Genomic DNA, 7,950 nt, shown 5'->3' on the forward strand with positions numbered 1-7,950 from the left:
CTAAATAGTAAAATGGAGTGTCTATTTAGCCAGCCCTCTATATATATATATATATATATATATATATATATATATATATATATATATATATATATATATATATATAGGAGTAGGATCAAATGAGACACCTAAAAGGTTGAGAACGCGAGAACACATCTGAACCATTTAAATATTTAGATCTAAGGCTATTATTAAACGGGCAATTTATGATAAATTCTAAAACTACGGGCATTAAAGTGTAACTTTTAAATTGCCAGAAGGGCATAATAGGAATTGCAAATTTACCTATTTCCTACAATTTCTCACCATCTCTCCTCTTTCCTTTCATAATCCAGTATCTTTATCTCCTTCGATCTCTCTCTAGGGTTTCAAAATAAACACCTCTCTCAATGAATTCGGGTCTCTTTTCTTTCCTCTCTTCCCGTCGATCGCTCCACTGTCGTCTTACCCTAACTACTTCTATCACCTCTCGCTTCAACACCGATTATAATCGATGATATTCGTGCCACAAAACCGACAGGTGATTGATTTCTCTCAATTTACTCGTTGAATTGATAGGGACGAATACAGACGAACCACAAAACCGACTAACATCTCCCTTGATCGATCTCTCGCTCTCGTTCTAGATCCATCAATGGCGCTCAATCTTCGTCAAAGACAGACATGTGATTGATTTCTCTCCCCCATATGTCTATTGCCCGATTTTCATGTATCTCAAGCTCCGATCGGATATGAAATTAAGCCTGAATGTCTATCGCGATTAATATAAACATAATCTGGATCTTGAATAAATTTATATATATGTATGCTGTGGATTTATGATCTAATTATCGAAACACCGTCCATTTTAAATCCGAATCTGAAAATCAATGTTTATTGAGGTATTACATCGGATAGGCACTGATAGTGAATCATATGAAATAATATTGATACGCCTTCTCATAAGAAATCGAACGGTTTTCTATATTGTGTTCTTTAATTTGAAGCTACAGCACCATCTCATCCGATTTCATGCTTTTGTACGATCCGATTTCATGCTTTTGTACGAGATATTGTAGGTTTTTTCTATAATTAGTGAGTTTTGATCCGCATATTGAAGTATATGTATGTGTATGAGTAACTTGGAGGCTTACACTTGAGTAGAAATAGAAATGTTTTCGGATTGCATAACTTGAATATTTAAAAATAAATGTAGTTATTTGATATGGAGTTTCAGAGTTTTCATACCATACCATTGTAGTTGTTTTTTCCTTGCAAACAAAGCAAAACATGATCTAATTTTGTATATACTTTCGGAGTGCATAGCTCGGATGCTAAATCTGAATCAGCCTATAAACGCAAGTGGAACAGCAAACGAGGAAGTTTACAAGATACTGATTTATGACAAGTTCTGTCAAGACATTCTGTCCCCTCTGATCCATGTGAAGGATATCCACAAGCATGGTGTGACCCTCTACTTCCTTACCGATAAAAACCGCAAACACCTCTAGTGGGGGTGTTTTTGTTGCACCTCGAAGACAGGAGAAAAAGAAGGGAGTGTGAGAGGAAATGGAAGAATGAAAAATTGTATTTATCTGTGAATAGCAGTGCATTCATGTGTGAATAATAGTGAATGAATAGCAGTGCATTCATGTGTGAATAGTAGTGTATTCATTTGTGAATAACAGTGAATTAATGTATTTATTTATGATTAGAGGTATTCATTTATTCAATTCTGAATAACAAGGTATTTATTTGTTAATAGCAGTGTATTCATTTATGAATAACAGTGTAAGCATGTGTTAATGAGTATATTTATTTATGATTAGAGGTATTCTTTTTATGGAGAAATGATAATTTTTACACTCTTTTTATTTTCAATTGATTAAAAAAAGAAATTGGATTACTTGTAAATTGATGTGTATTTATTTTTTATTGGAGTAGTATTAGGGTTTTTGAAAAAAAATCATTTATGAATACAAATGTACTAATTTGGTATTCGATTTCTATTCATTTTTTTAGCACAAAAAAAAGGTAAAATAGGAGAAAAAAATGATTTTTTTAAGAATTTTTTTTCAGTTTTAAAATATATTTTGATAAAAATGTTTTTTATATTCCATTAATAAGAAAAATAAAAAATTGAATATTTATTTCTTTTTTGGTAACTGATCCTAAATTTAAGGGAATTTGATTGAATTTTATTTTATTTTAATTTAATTAAAATATACAATTACTAGTATACCCTTATATATTGATTGGTCCAGAATTGTTCTCGCGTTCTCAACCTTTTAGGTGTTCTCATTTGATCCTCTCCCTATATATATATATATATATATATATATATATATATATATATATATATATATATATATATATATATATATATATATATATACCATCTTATAAAGAGTATATAAATGTGGGCCGCATCAAAATTAAGACTAAGTCTTAAAAAACAAGGAGAGTGGATGTTGGCCATTGGATCTAATTTACATGATTTGGATCTAATTTGAATGGTCTAAGATGGTGATCCTTGAGAATAAGAATCAGCCAATCAAAATAATAGGATTACATATTTAACTTTTACAAAAAGCAGACTCTTCATTATATAAACTCTAGCACCAGCATTATACCCTCACATTCTCTCTCTCTCTCTCTCTCTCTCTCTCTCTCTCAAATGTAGCCCCCTATTCTCTTTCTTTATTTCTTTGTTTTTTTGAACATTTTTTTGTTCAGCCTCATTATCTTTCTATACACCACCAGGTAGCACTTTCTTCACATTCATCTTTTCCTGTCAAAATAAAAAGTAGCATAATGTTAGCCATTTTCATTGAACATCAGTACCTTTCTATAAATTTATCGTTTGGTTATTGTACATGTTTTAAGCATTCAAAAGGTTCATTCTTCACTTTATTTAAAACTAAACTAGTAATACTTACTTTTAACTGGTAGGAATTTGATATCATAATGTTAACCATTTTCATTGAACATCATTACAGCAAACCTATCAAGTTTTCTTATGGGGTTGAATTTTGATGGTGACATATTAAAAAAAGAGGTTTGCATGAATCTCTCATCCTGATTAAGATAACTACTTGGTGTTTGGTGTCATGGAAGGTGGCTTTGGTGTATTTGTGTCTCATGTTAAAAAGGATTCACTTTCATTTGTTGACAAACAAGAATAGTTCCCAGTTAAAGCTTAATAACCATATATATAATGTACTTGTGATTTGAGATTTGTAGGTAACATTAGCTTCCTATTTCTTTCCCAATTTATTATTTATGATTTTAATTATTTTCAATCTTCAAATATATAAGAAAACAATGAGTTTTTTTCAAGGTTCAGATCTAAAATGTGAGAAATTGAATTGAGAAATTGAAATGAGTTTAATCCTTGGTATTATTATATTATTTCCTTTAATAATTCTGATCCATAAACAAACTCACTTCAGTTTCTCAATCAATTTTGAAGACAAATATAGATTTTAATACAAAGTTTCAAGGTTCAAAACCACATATGTTCTTTAAAAAGCCTATAACCACCATTACACATCGCATCTGGAATACATATGGGCACAACCTTAATAATTAAAATCCAGTTGAGCCAAAACCAGATCTAGAAAATAAAATTAACTTTAAAATATTCAAAATTAAATTGTTGAGAGTTTTAAGTAATGAGGATTTCGTTTGTTTTCACCTTACAACCGAGACCAGAGCCAACAATTGTTGCTTTCGTTTTTGCCTTACAACCAAGGCCAACACTATTGATCTTTGTTTTCCAGCATCAACCCACAAAAGAAAAGGAAATAAGAAAAAATAACTAATATTTGAAATGGGACAGCAAAGAAAATTCCGATAAGCCTTACATCAACTGCTTTCGTTTTCGTTCCATTTCGTTTTCGTTCCAACAAACCAACAACCACCACCTTATATCAACCCCTCTCGAACATCACTGATAACGATCACCTTCACCTACTGCTGCCATCGAGAATTCGAGACCAGAACCACCTGCTGGGTTGCCATTTTTTTGAAGAACATCATCACCACCCCACTGTTGCAATCGAGCTCCTCCGTCTTCGACAACCCGACTTCACCAGTAAAACCCAAGAACCTCGAAGATCCTGCAGCTTCTTCTTCGTTTTTCACATCCAAACTGGAAACCAAACTTCACGACACCATCGAACCAAGAAAGATAGATTAAGAAAAAAAAAACAATATTTGATTTATTTCAAACTCTTGATTGAAAGGAAGAACAAGAAAAAAGATTTCTTGATTTCTTTTGTTTGTTTCGACTTGAACAAGGAGAAAGAACAAGAAAGAAAGAAATTATTTGTGTTCCTTTGGTTATCGATGAAAGAAAAGAAACAATAAGGATATTTGTTCTCTTTTGTCGGCTGGACAAACAAAAGATTAGGGCAACAACAAGGATTTGGGCTTAACCTAATCAATTTGGGCTAACTTCAAAAGTTTATTTGGAACCCGATCATAATCAACAAAGCAGTTTATAAATTATTTAATTTTATGTGTTTAAAGTTTAATTCCATGTTACTATTATTTGAAATTATAAACGTATTATGTTTTGGTTATATAAGGTAAAATAAATGTAATAAAAGAAAAGTAAAAAGATAATGGTATGTTTAAATAAAATCTAGGCTGTGAAATCTTAATTGGAAATGAAGAAAAAATATGGCGTGTATATTTTTGCTTGAAAATATGAAAAGTACTCGAGCCTACAATTTATTTGTAACCCTCTTTTTCCTTCATTTAGCGTATATTCTCTGTTATTGTTATTAATTTATATTATAAAAAATAATGAATAAAAAAGTTGAATGTACACAAAAAAGAAAGAATAAGTCTGTTAAAAATAATGAATATATTGTGTTTTAAGTTGAAGTCTTTAACTCATATTAAATGGAATTGTGAGATGTGAGTTTGTACTACAAAAGCAATATAGATTAATGAGATGTTGTTTTTGAATTAAAGAACAATCTATATCTAGGTTTTATTAAAATTGTTCATAAACAATTTAATTTTATCTTTAACCAAAACAACAAAATATATTTATTTTTAACACAAAAAAGCAACATTATATGTAACCAAAATCATCAATATCCTTATCTATTTAATCTAAAAACAATATATTACATGATTTATAAATAAAAATAATATACGAAACATATGTATTCACCGATTTAGTACAATATGCCGAAACAAACAAATCGTTGAAATTAAGCAAACCAAAACGAAACTATTTGACGATCGTCAAAACGAAATGAATTTTGTCTGAAAACTAATCGTCGTCACCACTGAAAACGAAAGGAAACTAAATGTCGATCAAACCTATTCACGGATCCTGCATTGAAGACCGCTGCATATACTTTTACATTTAATCTAATCGTAAAATAAAAACTAGAGCAATAGATTACACCGAATTTGAAACTATTTCGACGAAACTGTTTGCTGAAAAGAACTATCTGGCACGAAAGTAAACTAATCGCCGCATGAAAACTATCTGCCATAACGAATTATCTCGCGCCGCTGCATCGCGCGGGTACACTACTAGTATATATATATATATATATATATATATATATATATATATATATATATATATATATATAGTGGCGGATCCTTGTTAGGGGCCAAGGGGGCCATGGCCTCCCCGCTGTTTGCTCTCCTAATAATTGTATATGTATTATGAAAATTGAAAAAAATACCACAATCACAAGTTTGCCCCCCCTAGTTTTCAGATTATTGTAAATACATAATATGTTAAATTTAAGCAAATTAGATATTAACTAAAACAATAAATAATAGGTAACAACATTTTCGGAAGATAGCTAACCAAATCAAAACCAATCTTATTTCTTTAGGAATCTGTACATATTGAAACAATATCCCTATTAAAATCTATAAAAAAAAACCCAAATATCTAATTTATAGCAATTTAACTCAAACTTTTAAGAAAAATAAAAAAGTGTAAACCTAAAACCCCAAATTTATACAAGCCGCCAGAAAAAGCCTTTTTGAAACTCACCGGAAAAACAACGCTGTCCATTAAGATCGTTTCCATCTTGTACTCTTTTCTGGTCGTCGGATTCCCCCCCCCCCTTTCTTGTCGTATGCTCTCTCTCTCTCTCTCTCTCTCTCTTCGTTGGTCGCTAAAGCCTAGACTGCTCAGACTTGACCTCCATCGTACACTTGTGTGCTCAGTCGGCTGTCGATTCTATCTCAAAGGTACTTTCCGTCTTCTCCTATAAATTATCTCTTTGTCTCTCTTAATCTTTCTGTCAATATATCTTTCTTTTCTCTCACTATTCATACAACACTCCAGGTAAATAAGATGAAACTTTTCTCTCACTATTCAAACGCTCCAAATAAATAAGATAAAAGAAGTGAAGAAAATGTGACCTAATTATTATGACTACACCCTATAAAATAGGTAATACTCATTGAATTAAGATACATCATATATATATATATATATATATATATATATATATATATATATATATATATATATATATATATATATATAGGTTTTACTTATTAGTTAAAGTTTACTATTTACTTTAAAATCAATCATATATACTTTTTACTTACTAGAATAGTATGAATTTTATATGCTTATTAACTATTATTTGTTGATTTATTAGCAAAATGTAAACAAAAATCTTATAATAATATTTAGAACTTTTATATATATTTTATTAGTATGATATGAAAGTAGTTAAAATCTCTATACATCCCTTAGTTTAGATAGTTTAGAGACACTTTTATAAGATGTTAAAAATATAAAGATTGTCGCGTTCCATTTTCATAAACAATGTAACAACAATTTTTATATTATTATTCTTGTTTACAGAATTGATACGGCATAATTTTGAACCGAATAGAACTTGTTTATATAGTTTAGTTTCGAAGTTTTGATACCGGCCCCCCTAGTTCTAATGCTTGTGTTTCGCCCCTATATATATATATATATATATATATATATATATATATATATATATATATATATATATATATATATATATATATATATATATATATATATATAAACCAAGACTAGGAAAATGTCATGTTGATTGAAATTTGGACTATATCCCAACAACTAGCAACTACTATCTCAACAAGTATTATCTCTACTCGATGAGATCGAGAAAGATGCAAGAAGCACTGGTGACCAAGTTTTGCAAGGACCAGAATCGATCCGATTATTATTAATAACTAGAAGCCTGTCTCGATGAGGATTACATGTACATAGATGCTAGCAGCGACAAAATATTCAAGTAACAAGACCAAGTCAATGATTATTGTTATGCCAGGTAATAGCTCCATGTTCACCAAAAACCCAAGCCTCACTCCTATAAAAGGACATTCTGTGTCATAACACATTCTTACGCATCAATCACCATGCAATTTCACTCTTCAACCTCACCTATAGAGAACTTTGAGAAGAATGTTTATCTTTATAATTGAAGAGGACTTCATACTTCATTAATATGTCTATAGAAAGAGAAATTTCCATTTATATCTAGTAAGTTGTGTAACTCGGCAGAATTATATTTGTAATTTTGCAATAGAAAGAGAAATTTCCGTTAATCTTTGTCATCATGATTATTATAACTACATTAAATTCTGCGTTCTTACTTTTTTTTTTTTTTTTTTGTAAAATTCATGTCCTGGACAAGTTTATAATCTAACTATTTTTAATTATTACAATAACCGATTAATAAGACATTTTCGGCTCTAATATTATGGCTCGCATGCGAAATGTGGGGCCGGTCATCAAAGAAGTTAAGAATTGGAAACTAATTATAAGATTTAAGTTATAAATTATTATTATTAATCTTAAAAATTTAATCATATCCTAGTATACATATTAGTGGGTAGGTATCCAGTGCAGTAGACTATAAGCTAGCGGTGTTTGTGGGTTCCGAGTGGCCTGATATTGTCAAAGTCTAGTGG

General features: G+C 30.2%; 1 long non-coding RNA gene across 1 annotated transcript; it reads right to left on the reverse strand.

Moving 5' to 3' along the window:
* Positions 1-2,458: 2,458 nt before the first annotated feature.
* On the reverse strand, positions 2,459-4,308 carry LOC145069606 (uncharacterized). The gene is made up of 3 exons (XR_013689571.1): positions 3,846-4,308; positions 3,677-3,748; positions 2,459-2,770 (listed from the first exon to the last, which is right to left on the reverse strand). It is a non-coding gene; the product is annotated as an uncharacterized LOC145069606 (long non-coding RNA).
* Positions 4,309-7,950: the final 3,642 nt, after the last annotated feature.

Source organism: Lactuca serriola, chromosome 8, assembly GCF_051521515.1.
Source record: "Lactuca serriola cultivar US96UC23 chromosome 8, Lser_US96UC23_V15, whole genome shotgun sequence".
Lineage (NCBI taxonomy): Eukaryota > Viridiplantae > Streptophyta > Magnoliopsida > Asterales > Asteraceae > Lactuca > Lactuca serriola.